The sequence below is a fragment of the Dendrobates tinctorius genome, unplaced genomic scaffold (assembly GCF_039654945.1).
Source record: "Dendrobates tinctorius isolate UK_male_01 unplaced genomic scaffold, ASM3965494v1 ptg000086l, whole genome shotgun sequence".
NCBI classification, from domain to species: domain Eukaryota; kingdom Metazoa; phylum Chordata; class Amphibia; order Anura; family Dendrobatidae; genus Dendrobates; species Dendrobates tinctorius.
Window position 1 is genome coordinate 6,411,956 of NW_027361754.1, and position 19,181 is coordinate 6,431,136.

The window sequence follows — 19,181 nt, forward strand, 5'->3', positions numbered from 1 at the left end:
TTAATAGTAATTTTATAGAGGGCACGATAATCAATACAAGGCCTTAAAGAACCATCCTTTTTGGCCACAAAAAAAAAACCGGCACCTAAGGGTGAAGAGGATGGTCTAATATGACCCTTCTCCAACGCCTCCTTAATATAGGACCGCATAGCCTCGTGCTCGGGTACAGATAAATTGAAGAGCCGACCCTTGGGAAATTTACACCCCGGGCTTAGTTCAATTGCACAGTCATAACTCCTATGAGGAGGCAAGGACGCAGACTCATTCTCACTAAATACATCATAAAAGTCCGCCAAATAGTCAGGAACATCATGCGACTGAGGAGAGGTGGAAAAAACCGGAGCCTCACTAAAGGCACACCGACAACCCCAACTCACCACAGACACAGATTTCCAATCCAAAACTGGATTATGAATTTGCAACCAGGGAAACCCCAGAACAACGGCATCATGCAGACCATGCAATACCAAAATTCTGCAATTTTCTTGATGGTCTGGGGCGACCCGCATGACCACCTGGGTCCAAAACTGAGGTTTATTTTTAGCCAAAGGAGTAGCATCAATCCCCCTCAAAGGGATAGGCGTCCGCAGAGGTGTCATCGGAAATCCACAACGTTTAGCAAAATCCAAGTCCATTAGGTTTAGCGCTGCTCCCGAATCCACAAAAGCCTTGGCAGAAAATGTGGACAGGGAGCAGATCAGAGTAATTGCCAGAAGAAACTTAGGTTGAACACCACCAACAGAAAACTTGTGTGCAAAGCGTTTCTCTCATTTAGGACAAACAGTAATAATATGCGAGGCATCTCCACAGAAAAAACACAGCTTATTACGCCTTCTGAACTCCTGACATTGCGCCTTAGACAAAACTCTATCACATTGCATAGGTTCAGACATCTGTTCAACCGGTGGCAACACCTCTCGTGCAATCATGCTTTCACGTAAACGCCGATCAACCTGAATGGCTAATGATATAGAATCGTCCAGACCAGAGGGAACAGGAAATCCCACCATAGTATCTTTTACGGCTTCTGACAAACCCTTCCGAAAGAGAGCAGCCAGGGCATTATCATTCCAGGTAGTAAGGACCGCCCACTTTCGGAACTTTTGACAGTACAACTCTGCAGAATCTCGACCCTGGTCCAACGCCAACAGGGTCTTTGCAGCCTGATCAATAGCATTAGGTTCGTCATACAACAACCCCAAAGCTTGAAAGAATGCGTTCACAATAGTCAGAATAGGATCATCTGGTTTCAAAGAAAACGCCCAATCCTGGGGATCGCCACGCAGCAAAGAGATGACAATTTTAACCTGCTGCGCAGACGAGTTAGGCTTCAAGGCAAAAAATAATTTACAATTATTTTTGAAACTCAAAAATTTAGATCGATCCCCAAAAAATACATCAGGTGTAGGGATCTTTGGTTCAACAGCATGCAAACGAGCAAGGTAGGCGGAAATTCCCCGCACTTCCGCAGCGAGCTGCTCCACACGATCAGACAATTGCTTTATCTCCATTGAGAGAGAAAAAAAAAATTCCCCCTACGGCCTCAGAGATATAGAGGAAAGAATATACACACACCTTTTCTTTTTTCTTTTTTTTTTAAACACAATTCTTTCCTGCTATTGAGTACCCTAGGATCTGCGGTATGGCGGGTGATTCTGTTATGATTGAGTCACCGTAGGAGGCAAAAAACAGAAATGCTAGCTAAGTCCAGAAAACTAGAGAAGTTGGCAGCTATCGGATTGCAGACCCCTGAACCTATCAACACAACTAGCAGTAGCCGTGGGGGGTTCCTATGATGCCCTAGACCCTTCGATCACAGCCAGAGAATTAAATAGGCCTAAAGAAAGAAAGGGGAAATCTAAACTGCCCCAGAGCAGACCCCAAAGCAATAGGCAGCCCCCAACATATAATGACGGTGAAGCAAGATGAAAATACTAACACAGACAGAAAGATAGACAGAGCAAAGAGGGGCCCAGGCTAACTAGATAGAAAAGGACAGGAAGGCTGCTGTCTGCAATCCGTGAAAAACCCTATGAAAATAAGAGCCAACAGACTGACAGTGAAAAAGGCCCTGAAGACGCTAGGCTTCAAAAAAGCTATGTCAGTACTCAGGAATATACTGAAGACAGAGCTACAGGCAAAAGGAGATTCAGCTCACCCCAGCAGGGAATGGCAGAATACTGAAAAGCAAGGAAAACAAAAAACAAAACCAAAAGCTAACAGGCAAAACAGAAAACTTAGCTTGAGAGGAGCAGGAATCAGACTGGTGTCCTAGAAGTCCACAGAGAAATCACCCGCACGGCAGAAGGGCGTCGGCAGCCTTATATCCAGTCCGTGACTCCAGTCATCCTCATTAGACTCAGGTGCCTGATAATCAGGCTCATTACCTTCCTTTACCAGAATAGGGAGTTCACCAGACCCCAGTGACGAAGGGGAAAATGAACTCACAACAGGGTTGTAGTTAGAATTGGGGGGTTTCCACTGTTTGGGCACATCAGGTGCTCTCCAAATGCAACATGGCGTCTGATCTCAATTCCAGCCAATTCTGAGTTGAAAAAGTCAAATGGTGGTCCCTCCCTTCCAAGCTCTCCAATGCGCCCAAACAGTGTTTTACCCCCACATATGGGGTATCAGCCTACTCAGGACAAATTGCAAAACAACTTTTGGGGTCCAATTTCTCCTGTTACCCTTAGGAAAATAAAAAATTGGGGGCAAAAATATCATTTTTGTGGAAAAAAATGATTTTTTTATTTTCACGCCCGGGCATTATAGACTTCTGTGAAGCTCCTGGGGGTTCAAAGTGCTCACCACACATCTAGATAAGTTCCTTAGGGGGTCTAGTTTCCAAAATGGGGTCATTTGTGGGGGGTTTCCACTGTTCAGGTACATTAGGGGCTCTCCAAAGGCAACATGACACCCGCAGACCATTCCATCAAAGTCTGCATTCCAAAACGTCACTACTTCCCTTCCGAGCCCCGACGTGTGCCCATACAGTAGTTTTCCCCCAGATATGGGGTGTCAGCGTACTCAGGACAAATTGGACAACAACTTTTGGGGTCCAATTTCTCCTGTTATCCTTGGGAAAATAAAAAAATTGGTGACTAAAAGATCATGTTTGTGGAAAAAATACGATTTTTTTATTTTCACGCCCGGGCGTTATAAATTTCTGTGAAGCACTGAAGGGGTCAAAGTGCTCACCACACATCTAGATAAGTTCCTTGGGGGGTTCTAGTTTCCAAAATGGTGTCATTTGTGGGGGTTTCCACTGTTTTGGTACATCAGGGGCTCTCCAAACGCGACATGGTGTCCGATCTCAATTCCAGCCAAAAACGTCAAATGGCGCTGCTTCCCTTCCGAGCTCTGCCATGCGCCCAAATAGTGGTTTACCCCCACATGTGGGGTATCAGCGTACTCAGGACAAATTGCACAATAACTTTTAGGGTCCTATTACCCTTGGGAAAATAAAAATTGGGGGTCAAAAGATCATTTTTGTTGAAAAAATATGATTTTTTTAATTGTACGGCTGTACGTTATAAACTTCTGTGAAGCCCTTGTGGGTTCAAAGTTCTCACCACATATCTAGGTAAGTTCCTTGGGGGGGTCTAGTTTCCAAAATGGGGTCACTTGTAGGGGGTTTCCACTGTTTAGGTACATCAGGGGCTCTCCAAACGTGACATGGCGTCCGATCTGAATTCCAGTCAATTTTGCATTGAAAAAGTCAAACGGCGCTCCTTCCCTTCTGAGCTCAGCCATGTGCCGAAACAGTGGTTCCCCCCCACATATCAGCGTACTCAGGACAAATTGCACAATAAATTTTGCAGTCCAATTTCTCCTGTTACCCTTGGTAAAATAAATAAAATTGAACCTGAAGTATTTTTTTTGTGAAAAAAAGTTAAATGTTAATTTTTTTAAATATTCAAAAAATTCATTTGACGCACCTGAAGGGTTAATAAACTTCTTGAATCTGGTTTTGAGCACCTTAAGGGGTGCAGTTTTTAGAATGGTGTCACTTTTGGGTATTTTCTATCATATAGACCCCTCAAAGTGGCTTCAAATGTGATGTTGTTCGTAAAAATAAAATGGTGTTGCAAAAATGAGAAATCGCTGGTCAATTTTTAACTCTTATAACTTCCTACCAAAAAAAATATTTTGGTTCCAAAATTGTGCTGATGTAAAGTAAACATGTGGGAAATGTTACTTATCAAGTTTTTTGTGTGCCGTATCTCTGTGATTTAAGGGCATAAAAATTCAAAGTTGGAAAATTGCGAAATTTTCAAAATTTTCGCCAAATTTCTGTTTTTTTCACAAATAAACACAAGTTATTTGAATGAAATTTTACCACTAACATGAAGTACAATATGTCACGAGAAAACAATATCAGAATCAGTGGGATCCATGGAAGCGTTTCAGAGTTATTACCTCATAAAGGGACAGTGGTCAGAATTGTAAAAATTGGCCCGGTCATGAAAGTACAAACCACCCTTGGGGCTTAAGGGGTTAAGGATACTGAAAATGGTTCAGCGATCCAGCCAGCTTCAGAGCAGCACTTGCAAGCTCCACAGCAAAAGGCTTGAATGCACGTGCTCCTTGCTTTGGATATCGACTGCCTCATAAACTGCAGAGGAGGCCGGTAACCTTGGCAATGAGTAGTAAACTATAAAAGTAAAAATCCCTTTGTTGTTGAGAACAGAAGGGATTTTTGATAAGCAGAAAATAACAAAGTTGTCTTACTGTTACAATCACTTTTCAATTTTACCCATTTATAATCATGAGAAGACCCCTTTAATAAAATTCTGCCATGTGAGGACATACCCTTAGGGCCAGGGAACCCCAGACCTACACTTCATGTGGGGGATAAAATAGTAAAGTCACTTACTAATTCTCTGTTTCTGATTAACCCCCCGGCACCGGACCCTAAAGTGGCTCTATTCCATTTATCTGACACTTTAAAGCACGTGAATTGCATCATCCATCCACTCCAGTTCCCAGCGTGTTTTCCACACTCATTTTGCTTAGTCATTTTGGGTTTTTTTTTCAATGCATTCAGCACTGTAATTTAATTCAGTCCATTAATTTACTTCAGTATATTTCCGGCCTTTCAGGACAGTGTAATATAGAGTGCAGAATACCGAACACTTCTCTGATTTCCCAGGATGTTTAAGTTTGCAGTCTATAAATCAAAATTGCCCATGTTATCTTCTCCTGGCAAGAGACAGCAGAGCAGCGCCGCTCTTTCTGTAGATTTACTTTTTAATTTCAATGTTCCACCCTGAGCCCAGACGTTATGTTTGTAAGCGCTGTCAGTTAAAAGAAAGGCAATATCCAGAGGGGTCCATCTGCCGCGTGCCATGGAAAATGCCCTATAAGCCCTCACTGCAGACTAATATTATTTATTGTGTTTGTTGGGAATATTCACAGAAGTGAGAAAAGGAAATGGCATTCGGATTTGGAATGAAGGTTTGTTTTACTTCTACAAATATTATTCTTCATTCCCCCTTATGTCAGTTAAAACCGAACTCCTCCTTTGATTCGCTGCTATCTATAGTCATTTTTGCCCTTGGCCGAATTTGCTTTAAATAACAGAGCTAGTTCTGCCACTTTGATGTCACCTTTTTTTTGGAACTTTGGGTTTCATCCTTGATTCTCTTCAGGGCAGGTGGAGCCTTCTGCCTGCCCAGGTGTTGACACTGTGGTGGAGAGAATGCACCAGATCTGGGACCAAGTGGTGGATAAGTTTTCTCTCTTCCAGGAAAAGGCCCAGCGGTTTTCCAACCGGCATAGGACCATTGGTCCCCAGTTTAAGGTGGGAGATATGGTTTGGTTGTCATCAAAGAATATCGCTATGAAGGTGGCTTCTCCAAAGTTTAAACCTAGATTTATTGGACCTTACAAGATTTTGGACATTCTTAATCCAGTCTCTTTTCGATTGGCTCTTCCTGTTACATTTGAGATCCATAAGGTGTTTCATAAGTCTCTGTTAAAGAGGTTTGTTGAGCCAGTAGTTCCTGTGGTGGCACCTCCTGACCCGGTATTGGTTGAAGGTAATGTGGAATATGAGGTTGAGAAGATACTGGATTCTCGCCTGGCTAGATGGAGACTCCAGTATTTGGTTAAATGGAAGGGTTATGGCCAGGAGGATAATTCTTGGGTCCCTGCATCCGATATTCATGCCGAAAGATTGGTTCGTGCCTTTCATCGGGCCCATCCTGATCGCCCTGGTGGCGTGGATGAGGGTTCGGTGGCCCCTCCTCAAGGGGGAGGTACTGTTGTGAGTTCATTTTCCCCTTCACCGTCGATGTCTGATGAACTCCCTCTTCTGGTGAAGGAAGGTAGTGAGGCTGATTACCAAACACCTGATCTGGTAGATGATGACTGGGTAACAGGAAATTCTGACTGGATATAAGGCAGACAACGCCCTTCTGAGTCGCTGGTGATTTCTCTGCTGGATTCTTGGAGACCAGTCTGATTCCTGCTTCCCAAAGATAAGTTTTGCTCTGCTATTGAACTTATTAGTTTTGTTTTGTTTACCTTGTTTTTTGGAGTTCAGCCATCCCCGGTCGGGGGTGTGCTGAGTTCCATTTTTGTCTCTGATCAGTTTGTCTCTTTGCTCTGTCTTCAGAATTTACCTGAGTGCTGATATAGTCTTTTTGAAGTCCTAGCGACTTCAGGGCCTGTTTTTCCTATCAGACGGTTGGGACATTTTTTGGTAGGGTTTTTTACGGATTGCAGACAGCAGCTTTTCTGTCCTGTCCTTTTTAGTTAGCTTGGGCCCCATCGTTTGCTCAACCTATCTTTCTATCTGTGTTAGTGTTTTCATCTTGCTTCACCGTCATTATATGTTGGGGGCTGCCTATTGCTTTGGGGTCTGCTCTGGGGTAGTTTAGATTTCCCCTTTCTTTCTTTAGGCCTATTTAGTTCTCCAGCTGTGATCGAGGGGTCTAGGGCATCGTAGGAACCCCCCACGGCTACTGTTAGTTGTTGTGGATAGGATCAGGGGTCTGCAATCCGATAGCTACCAATCTCTCCGGTTTTCTGGACTTAGCTTGTATTTTTGTTTTTTCCTCCTTCGGTGACTCATTCATAACACCCTCCAACACTTCCTGTAGAGAGACTTAGACCCTCCCACACTTCCTGCAAAGAGATATAGACCCTCCCACAATTCTTGTAGAGACAATGACCCTCCCACATTTCTTGTAGAGAGACACAGACCCTCCCACACTACTTGTACAGAGACACAGACCCTCCCACACTTCCTGTAGAGACATAGACCCTCCCATACACCCTGTAGAGAGACACAGACCCTCCCACACTTCCTGTAGAGAGACATAGACCCTCCCACACTTCTTGTAGAAAGACATAGACCTTCCCACACTTCCTGTAGAGAGACATAGACCTTCCCACACTTCGTGTAGAGAGACATAGACCTTCCCACACTTACTGTAGAGAGACATAGACCCTCCCACACTTCCTGTAGAGAGACATAGACCCTCCCACACTTCTTGTAGAGACATAGACCCTCCCACACTTCTCGTAGAGACGTAGACCCTAACACACTTCTTGTAGAGAGACATGGACCCTCCCAGACTTCCTGTAGAGAGACATAGACCCTCGCAAATTCCTGTAGAAAGACATAGACCCACACTTCCTGTAGAGAGACACAGACCCTCCTATACTTCCTGTAGGGAGACAGACTCTCCCACACTTCCTGTAGAGAGACATAGAAACCTCCCACACTTCCTGTGGAGAGACATAAACCCTCCCACACTTCTTGTAGACAGACACAGACTCTCCCACTTTCTATAGAAAGACATAGAACCTCCTACACTTCCTGTAGAGAGATATAGACCTTCCCACACTATATATAGAGAGTCATAGACCCTCCTACACTTCCTGTAGAGACATAGACCCTCCTATACTTCCTGTAGAGACAGACTCTCCCACACTTCCTGTAGAGATGAAGACTCTCCTCCATTTCATGTAGAAATACATAGATCCACCCACACTTCCTTTAAAGACCTAAAGGCCACCTCCATTTCATGTAGAAAGACATAGACCCTCCAGCAATTCCTATAGAAAGACATAGTCCTTCCCACACTTCCTGTAGACAGAGACTCTCCTCCATTTCTTCTGGAGAGGAAAAGGCAAGCCCCCACTTCCGCTAGTTAGACAAAAGCAAACCCCCACTTCTCATAGAGAGACAAAGGAAAGACCCCACTTCCTTAGACAAACCGAAATTGTTAATTGCGTCTGAGTGTTTGCATTAATGCAGCAAATAAACAGGAAGGGCTCTGATGATAGTCAGGGATAATATATTTTAATATATACAGTATATAGTATGTGCTCATGTGTTCATGCTCTGGAGGTCACTGGATACTTTGTGTTTTATATTTTGTAATACATTAATTTCATCAGAATCGTTTGTTGTCCTTAAGTGCTAAGTGTATCGATATTGTAAGAACTGGTGCAACCAGCCATGAACGCAATAGATCGGCAGCCGTGGAGGAAATGTTGGAAATCACAATTCATTTCATAGAACAAGCAAAATCATTCTCCATAAATAAGTATCGATAGCGGTAAATCACAATAGTATCAGGAACGCTTTCTACTTGGTATAAGGAAACCTTTTCTGCTTGTCAGATTCAATTGACGCCCCAGAGGGATTGATTCTGGCTTTCAATCCTCTGCTATTATTGGCCCTAGTCCCTTGCTCCCTCCATTGTTATCCTGAATAATGGCCTTCCATGAGGCATCTGCTGTGTTTGGACCCTAGATTGTGCGTGCTACCATGGATAAGGCTACTGGCGTCCTGCCCAGTCTCGCCAACCCCCAGTATCAGGTGCTTTTTGCTGTGGATGCAGAATTTTAGGCTTTCATTAGATCCAGTATTCATCTCTTCCCTGGAAAGGTTTGGAGGCATTACATCCTGCCAAGCTGCTGATAAATTGGAGTGGGTGATTTATAATGCCAGCTTCAGTGCTTTAACAGATGGCATCAAGCAAGAAACTATTTTAGTTGGTCCTATTACTTTTATCATTTGCGTTGTCAATATTTTGGCACATGATCGGTACAAGACTGATGGGTTTATTGAGCCGATAGAGGAGATTTCTCAGTTCAGATCTTCCTGTGAAATCTGTTCTATGCTGGAGGCTTTATATCAAAGTTACTTTTGCTTATGTGGGTGATGTGTGACTTTATCAGATCTCCTCATAAAGGCCTTGTTTCTACAGAAAGACACTTTTTATTATGTATTCCAGCTATAGAAGTGGTTACAATTTTTCATCCCTCATTTTAATGGTTCTTTTCTGTAAGATGATGCTTAAGATGCATTAATAGACAGCAAGAGAAATCGGGCAGTGGGTGGATGCAGAGCAAATCCCAACTGGTAATGTAGTTCACATGAACCCAAACCAAAACTGTATGCAGCGAAACTTCACCAAAGGTGGCAAGCAAAACCCAAGAAAAACGCTTAGTTAACAGCTATTTTGATCAAAAAAGCATAAAAGCCATCCTGCCATGACAAGGTGTACCCATCGGGATGGGAAATGTAGTACAGAGACATTTCACATGAACCTAAACCATAACTGTATGCACGAAACACTGCACCAAAGGTGTCAAACAGAACCCAAGAAAAACGCTTAGTTGACCGCTATTTTGACCAAAAAAGCATAAAAGCCATCACGCCATGACAAGGTATACCCATTGGGATAGGAAATGCAGTACAGAGACGTTTCACATGAACCCAAACCAAAATTGTATGGAGCAAAACACTGCACCAAAGGTGGCAAACAAAACCTAAGGAAAATGCTTAGTTAATGGCTATTTTGATCAAAAAAGCATAAGGACGGGAAATGTAGTACTGAGGCATTTCATATGTAACCCAAACCAAAACTATATGTGGCAAAACACTGCACCAAAGGTGGCGCATTAGCTTTCTTCCAATATAACACACATTTAGGATTCCGTTATTCAAAGCATTTTTGGCAGAAACACAGCATTAAAAATAAAACAGTTTTTCCCATTTTATTGGTCAAAAAATAAAATGCTGTTTTCAATGCTTTCTTAGGAAATGGATAACTCCTTTAAGGACGCTTTAGTTCTTGCAAAGATAATTAGAAGCAATACAATGCTGATAACCGTTATTGATTAATGTGCCAACTGCGCCACTTAACTATCCTGCATCTTTGCGCCCTTTCACTTTCATCTCTGCTCTTTCATTGGCGCTGATTTCTTCCCGCATTTGTCAGGTGTGCACATAACCAGGATGGATGCCGTCTGTTGATCATGCCATATTCTCACAAAGGAGAGACTTATAACCCGGCACAGCCAGGAATTAGTGATAATTAGTGTTGAGCGATACTTTCCGATATCGTGAAATATCGGATCGGATTGGATCGGACCGATACCCAAAAAGTATCGGCTATCACCGATTCCGATACCGGAAACCAATGCAAGTCAATGGGACAGAAATATCAGAACTAAAATAAACCCTTTCTTTCCTTGTAGGTTAATTCTACATGAGGAAAAACAACTAATAATAATGTAGAATGTATTGGGGGAGGTGGAGGAGACATTAAAGGCATAGAGGTTTAGCCCAATCAAATGGAATAGCAGGAATAAAAAAAAAATTTTTAATACGTTCGGAGTTACAAAGATATTGACTATGTTAACCTTTTTTATATTTTGTCAGATATGTATATTTCACTACTTCCATGCTCTTCACCTTCTTTTTTTTACTTCTCCCACACTTTCTCCTTCATGATCCTCAGCAGCAGCATCTTTTTCATCAACTTCTTCTTCACCTTATTCATCTTCTTCTTCACCTTCTTCCTATTATTCATTTTTTTTACATTCTTCATATTCTTCTTATTCAACTATTCTTCTTCTTCACATTCTACTTCTTCATCTTCTTCATCATATTCTTATTTGTGACAGGCAATCCTGTAGTTGCAATCTATAAAAGTTTGAAGATTACACCAGCTGTTCTGCCTGTCACAAAAGATTTACAACAGGATTTGTCCACGTTCAGTTTGGCCTGCAGCAGCAGGCATTTTCCAGGGGCACCACGAGGAGGAACGGTCTCACCCCCATACACTGCTTAGTCTTCTTCTGCTTATAATTTAGATAATATCTTTTGCTCTGATTTTTAGTCTTATGCTTAATGTTCTTCTGCTTTTTGTTCTTCTGCTTTTTGTTCTTCTGCTTATAGGTCTTCTGTCTCTTGTTGTTCTGTATCTTGGTGGTTGTCTTCATGTTCTTTGTCCTCTTGGTCATCTTCTTCAGGGTCATCTTTTTGGTCTTCTTTGGGGTGGTCTTCAGGGTCGTCGTCAGGGAGATCCAGAGTGATTACCAAAAACCATTTCAAAAAGTTTGAACTTGGAAATGTAGCAGAAGGTACAAGAAGGCTGAGGAACTGCCGAGAACCAGCTGACGGTACTGGAACCTGGATGGGTAGCAGAAGCTACAAGAGCCAATGGCACTACCGAGGACCAGCTGATGGTACTGGAACCCGGTTACTAAGCAGGAGGTACCTGTGCTAGAAAGCACTACCAAGGAACAGCAGACGTTGCTGGAACTCGGATACTGAGATGGAGGCACCTAAGCCAAAGGCACTGCCAAGAACCAGCTGACGTTACTGGAACCCGGAGGGGCAACAGAAGGAACAAGAGGCAATGGAACTACCGAGGACCAGCTGACGATGCTGGAACCCGGATGGGTAGCAGAAGCTACAAGAGCCAATGGCACTACCGAGGACCAGCTGACGGTACTGGAACCCGGTGACTAAGCAGGAGGTACCTGTGCTAGAAAGCACTACCAAGGACCGGCAGGCGTTCCTGGAACTTGGATACCGAGATGGAGGCACCTAAGCCAAAGGCACTGCCGAGAACCAGCTGACGGTGCTGGAACCCGGAGGGGCAGCAGAAGGAACAAGAGCCAATGGCACTACCGAGGACCAGCTGACGGTGCTGGAACCCGGAGGGGCAGCAGAAGGAACAAGAGCCAATGGCACTACCGAGGACCAGCTGATGGTACTGGGACCCGGTTACTAAGCAGGAGGTACCTGTGCCAGAAAGCACTACCAAGGACCAGCAGACGTTGCTGGAACTCGGATTCCGAGAAGGAGGCACCTAAGCCAAAGGCACTGCCGAGAACCAGCTGACTGTACTGGAACCCGGATGGGTAGCAGAAGGTACCCATGAAAAACAAAGTTGCAAGGCCGTGAGCCGGCCGCAGTTACCAAGACCTACAGTCCTACAGGGGGTGCTTGTCCTATTGGCATTACGGAACCAGCATTTATTGCCAGAACCCGCTGCCCACATAGGAAGCACCTAAACTGCAGGCACCATAGAGTCGGCTAACCCAACCACAACACAACAGGACAAAGTATTGGTGGCAAAGTGACATTGACACTACCCGGAAACAGCTGGCGTGCTGGAACTAGGCTGGGCAGGAGGGAGTACCCATGCCAAAGACACTGTCAGGAACCAGCTGGCGGTGCTGGAACCCAGGGTAAATACTACAAACAGTGTGGAGACAGAGGCCTAATTGGAGCATGTTTAAAATCTGTAGTTGTGTGAGTGTGGACAGAGCAGGAGAAATTGCCGGACACACCGCTGGGGATCAGCTGACATTACTGAACCCCAATAACACTGGAGCATATGTTGACTGTGCAGATGGCACTTCTGAGCAGCAACTGGTGGTATTGGAGCCCAGGGTTAATACTACAAACATAGCGGAGCCAGAGGCCTAATTGGATCAAGATTAATATCTGTTGTAGACTACAACTGATTTTAAACTTGCTCCAATTAGGCCTCTGGCTCCACTCTGTTTCTAGTATTTACCCTGGGCTCCAACACCGCCAGTTGCTGCTCAGAAGTGCCGTCTGCACAGTCAACACTTGCTCCTGTGTTATTGGGGTTCAGAAACGTCAGCTGATCCCCTGCTGTGTAAATCCAAACGAATATAACCTCATATCATCTTAAATATTGATCCCTTCACGTACAGAACATTGTACCAATAGAGAAAAAACGAAGGAACAAGATCCCAAAAATTATCAAATTTTATTACACCATAATTAAAAAGTATATATCATAACACCACCATATCTCAATAAATACAATACAGAGTAAAGAAAAGGGGAGGAAGTTACCTCACCCTAGAAACACTAATACATAATTGTGGATAAAGGATAAACTGTATACTGGTTCCCTCCACCTAAATGAGGAGTGGCCTTGACCTATTAATATTATTGCACTAGATGTGCACCCTGTAAGTTAACAACAGGGTGCAACATATCACCATCACAAAAGGTACACAAAGAAAATCACCATATAGAATTGTCAATGTACCTGTAGTCATGCTGCCACCCGGTAGAGGGGACCTGTAACACACCCCGACGCGCATTTCACCGCCTCTGCAGTTTCATCAGGAGGTAAGTAAGCGACATGTCTGGTTTCTTACATAGCTCCTGCATGGATCACAAACCGCCCACAGCTGTGTGCGGCGTGTCACCACCATGTTGTGACGCGGCAAGGGAGGCGGCGCTCAAGACGCGTGTCACAGAGTCACGTGGTCCGGTCATGTGACCGGGCATGTTACTATGCAACGCGAAGCCCTAAAGAACACCAGCCACCCCGCCGCAGCACAGCGCATGCGTGGTGCGCACTCAAGCCTGTGGAATCGGAGGATATCTAAATCCGTTCCCTATGGGTAATGCAATGGAAATCGGCTATGCCTCAAAACCCCCCCCATATATAAAGGATAATATATAAGTAAAGAGGGGGGACAAAGAGAGATATAAATCAATTGATATAGATAAATAGACATATCAGCCCATCATTAAGCTCTAACTAGATCTAATCATGCACAATTTTAGCTACATTTGTAAACATACATAAATAATTAAATAGCCATATGCAGAAAAATAAAAAATATTGCACAATTTATAACTCTGTACACATCCAGTTATACAAGGAAGTATATGTTTTACATATAATCATCAAGTTATCAATATATCATAGCTAATATTGGGAAAAATATACAATATACAAATTTGCATGATGTTATTTTTTTTTATCCAAAGCCATATCTCTCCATCTAGGTCAATAGGGCCAGTTTCTAATGGATCCATAAGTAGGAAGCAGGCTCCCATATGAGGCACAGAAATCAGAACTTCAGTGTGCTGATATGTACTAAAAAAGATTTTTTTAAAAAACACATATAATCAACACTAGACACACTCAAAAATAAACAATTAAAATTTGCGCTTACTATAAAAAGGACTTGAAGCTCAATGTTTCTTTAAGGCCCTTCGGGGCACATGTATCTAGCACTACCATCAATTTAGTTTCTTTTTTGAGCAATTCCTTTTTGTAATCGCCCCCCGAATGCCTAATTGTACCCTATCTATTCCTTTCACCTTAAACCATTTGGGGTCACTTTTATGACAAGCACGAATGTATTTAGGTATAGTTTTTAAAATGGTCAGATCTTGCACCGTTGCTGCATTTTTAATGTCTCTCACATGTTCGAGAATCCTAATTCTCAATTGTCGAGTTGTCATTCCAATATATATGAGCCCACAAGGGCAAGTAGCATAGTATACAGCCATGTCTGTAGTACATGTAACATGGTGTGTGATGTTGTATGTCCTCGTGGCCTCACTATTATTGAAAGTGAATGCCCTTTCAACATATTTGCAAGCTGAGCAATTGCCACATTGAAAGCTTCCCCACCTGGGACCAATTCTTTCTGAAAAAAATGATTTCTGTGGGGCCACATAGTGGCTCCTAGTGAGAAGATCCTTCAAATTTTTCGATCGTCTCCAAGTAACACATGGATGGATTGGTAAAACATTACATAGATCTTCATCAGCCCTAAGAATTGGCCAATGTTTACGGAGTATATCCATAATATCCGTCCACCTTGAATTAAAAGTAGTTATAAGGCGTACTGGTTGTTCTTCTATTGTCGTCTTTTGTTTATGTGCTAATAGCTGATTCTAGATGTTAGTTGGGCTCTCCTATATCCAGCCCTGATTGTTTTGTGATTATACCCTCTTTGTTGGAGATTAGAAGAAAGAGTCTTAGCCTGTTTCTGAAATTTGATGTCATCCGAACATATACGCTTCATGCGCAGGAATTGAACCACCGGTATCGTCCTAACCGTCTGTGGATGATGTGCTAAGGTGGCATGAAGGAGAGAGTTTGTTGCTGTGTTTTCCGAAAAACATCAGTTGTGATAAAGTTGTATTGATCAACCTCCAACATAACGTCCAAAAACTCAATTTTTTCCTTACTGTATTTGAAAGTTAATTTGATGTTTAATTGGTTATCATTCAATTCTTCCATAAATGAGTTTAAGGAGGTTTCTGAACCTTGCCAAATAAACAATATATCATCGATATAGCGGGACCATGAGATTACGGCAGGGAAGTCCTCCAAATTATATACAATTTCTCTTTCCCACAGCCCCAGGAACAGATTAGCATACGAGGGCACACAAGTCGCCCCCATAGCTGTGCCCTGGAGCTGTAGGAAAAATCTATCCTTGAAAGTAAAAAAATTATGTGTCAAACTATATTTTAATAAATCCAAAATAAAATTAACCAAATTATTATCCAAATCAGTCATATTTAGAAAGGACCTCGATGCTGCAATCCCATGGTCATGACATATCGATGTATATAAAGACTCAACATCACATGTTACTAAGAACATGTCATGTTCTAATTGTATGCCATTGAGTCATTTCAAGATATCAGTTGTATCTTTAATATATGATGGCAAGGTTTCAACACATCGCTGTAAGTAGAAGTCAATGAACCTACAAACTCTCTCGTTCAAACACCCTATCCCCAAGACGATCGGGCGGCCCGGTGGGTCATTCAAATTTTAATTCTAGTGGGAATGTGGACAGAGCAGGAGAAATTGCCAGACACACAGCAGGGGATTAGCTGACATTACTGAACCCCAGTAACACAGGAGCAAGTGTCGATTGTGCAGACGGCACTTCTGAGCAGCAACTGGCGGTGTTGGAGCCCAGGGTAAATACTAGAGACAGAGTGGAGCCAGAGGCCTAATTGGAGCAAGTTTAAAATCAGTAGTAGTGTGAATGTGGAAAGAGCAGGAGACATTGCCGGACACACAGCAGGGGAGCAGCTGACGTTACTGAACCCCACTAACACAGAAGCTAGAGTTTTTCTCTCTGCAGACGGCACTTCCGAGCAACAACTGGCGGTGTTGGAGCCCAGGGTCAATCACGGAGTAGGCTGAGGCCTACTTGGAGCAAGTTTAAAATCTGATGTAGTTTGAATGTGGAGGGAGCAGGAGATATTGCCGTACACACAGCAGGGGAGCAGCTGGCGTTACTGAACCCCACTAACACAGAAGCTAGTGTTTTTTTCTGTTCAGACGGCACTTCTGAGCAGCAGCTGGTCGTGTTGGAGCCCAGGGATTACAGTTCAGGTGGTAGAAGCATGAACACAACAGGAGACCTGGATACTGTTGCCAACCAATTATTTAATCTGGAAGAGGATTGGCAAATTCAGGCGAGATCCAGGCCTTGTTCATTTTCAGAAAAGTAAGCCGGTCAATATTATCGGAGAATAGTCGCATGCGACGGTCTGTTAATACACCACCTGCGGCACTAAAGACGCGTTCCGATAATACACTAGTGTGGCGCCCCTGAGGCTCAGTCGCCACAGAGGTACTGCACCTTCTTCTAAGGTGTGGTGCCCCACCATCCAGGTAAGTTGGGGGCTCCTGACCACGCTCCAACACTCGCACCCCACACAATAGAGTAGTTCAGCAAAACCACATTGCGGCTCCTTGCTTAGAGAGAAGCAGAGCACCTTTGGGGGTTCCCTGCTTGGAACACTAAACGTGCTGGGAGGTGGGTGGAGTTTAGAACACATAAAAGAGCGGGATGGTTTAGGATTACAGTTCAGTCAGTCGGGGAGAAGGAGAGTCTGAGAGAGGAAGCTACTCGGAGAGGAGTGGGGATCCCCGGAAGAGGGATGGAGAAAGGAGTGCTGCAGCTGCCTCAGTGATCTGAGCCAGCTGGCACGGGAAAGGAAAGGAGAAAGACATTGAACTCAAGCCTGTGCTTCCATAGGAAAGAAAGACAAGTACGGAACGTAGGAGTAAAAGGGAACACAGAGGACGTGGGTTAGAGGAAGAACCCTGCCTAGAAGTTCTAAACGCAAGGCCGGGGCCCGGTCCCCGAGGTTGTATGGACACTAATGGTTCTGCAGCAGACACCGGTGGAGTAGTGGGCTGTAAATGCACTACTCCCATTTAAGACTTGAGGGCACAACAGCAACACGGATAGAGAGCCGGGACTTAGGAGTAGAGAGTCCCCGAAGCAGGCTACAGCTGTCTGCCGTACAAGTAGAGTTCTTGGGAACATCGGTCAGGAGGAACTCCAGTGTAACTCAGTACTAGGAGATCTTCACACTTAAAGGCGCTATAGAGGAGACGTTCAGAAAAGGCACATAAGTTGGCGGAGCATAGAAGGGAGCATTCCATCTTGCTTGGAGGTTGACTGAGTCCCTGACCCGGAGGACACCGCACAGAAGCGGGCACTACAGACTGTGAGTAAAGCTTTGGAACTACATGCCATGGTGTCCTCCATTCCTTCTTGCGTCTGTCCACCTGGCACTGCTACATCCCCTGCGCCAAACACTACACTGCCCTGGGACAACAGCCCTGCCTGTGGAGGGCTATAACATCATTGCTGCACCACACCATCTGTCCCGGAGGATCTGTCTGCAGCGTCGGCTTAACACCTCCCTTGTCGAACACCACAGATGGTGTCACAAACTATTCATTTAACTACATTCCACCATTCACAACTTCCCCTATTAATTGGGAGCCCAGGGCCATGGTCCGGGTCACCGCTGCTGTGACACCTCCCGCTGATACCGGCCCGGTACCGAGTACCCGACAGCCCTGGGAGGGTGACCCACTAGCAGCAGGGCAAGCCAGCACCTCCAATGCATACTGGCTAAGCTCTGGCCAAGTATCCAGCTTAGATACCCAAAACTTGAAGGGGGAAGAGCCGTCTGCGAGTACATTGAGAGGGCAAGACATGTAGTCTGTCACATCTGACGGAAACGTTGCCTCCTGCTGACTGGAGCCGTCTGTGATGGTGTAGACATTTGTGGCGGGCACACAAAATTTTTCCACATTTTGGCCATACTGGTCTTGCCTTGTGCTGAGGTGCTGCTTCTGCTCCCTCTTTGTTAGAGAACAACAGGAGTTTGTAGAATAAAACATGGTCTTTATTTCCATATACAAAAGATAAAATTGTATCACACATGCATAGACAATGAATTCAATATACACACCAAAACCGGAACATGTGATGTTGCGTTCACCATAGGTAACAACCACAGTGGGTTAATCCCCAATTGCCAATCCCCCATGCCCCAAGCTCAAAGCATGAAGTCCCATTGTGAAAATAATTAGTGGTGCCATAACTGGACCCAGCTATCTATATAGCCTCTGTAGTCCTGCTTCAAATATAAGCAGGCACTATATGCAGGTAAACACTCAAATGGGAAAAGGTGGAAAAGGCAGGACAAGGGGCGACCAGTAATACTCACATCCAGGAGCGCAGCCACCACAGCCCGGGACACCCCCCATCGCGAGCTCTAAAATCCATGAGCGTAATACTGGGATAAACTGTGAAAAATACAGAACAAACAATTAGTATAACCAATACCAGATTCATCGTAACATTGACACCGGATGTACACACACCCTTTAAGTGCACTTAACCGCTCCACTGTGAGATATTAGAGAGCTCTTTGTGCAGAGCTTCCTCCACTGCCTCGATGCACAGAGCTGCTTTGTAAAGCACTAGCAGCACTACTCTCGGGTGGAATGGAGAACATGATGGAATGCACCAGTGTGTCTTTGTACTCCTGCATTTTACGCTCCCGGTTCAACGGTGTTATGAGGCTTTGCAAGTTGTCCCGGTAGCGAGGATCTAGGAGGGTGTACACCCAATAATCAGCCGTGTTGAGAATGTGTGCGAAGCGGCGGTCGTTTCTCAGGCACTGCAGCATGAAATCAACCATGTGCTGCAGACTCCCAACTGGCCAAGAAACGCTGTCCCCTGCTTGAGGCGTCATCTCTGCCTGCTCTGCATCACCCCACCCTCGCTCTACATACTGACTA

General features: G+C 44.3%; 1 long non-coding RNA gene across 1 annotated transcript in view; it reads right to left on the reverse strand.

Moving 5' to 3' along the window:
- Positions 1-18,632, reverse strand: part of LOC141098038 (uncharacterized) — a 268,278-nt gene extending 249,646 nt beyond the window's left edge. Inside the window, exon 1 of the long non-coding RNA XR_012234123.1 lies at positions 18,605-18,632. This is a non-coding gene — a long non-coding RNA (uncharacterized lncRNA). The remainder of the gene's footprint in view (positions 1-18,604) is intronic.
- Between the last annotated feature and the right edge of the window lie 549 nt (positions 18,633-19,181).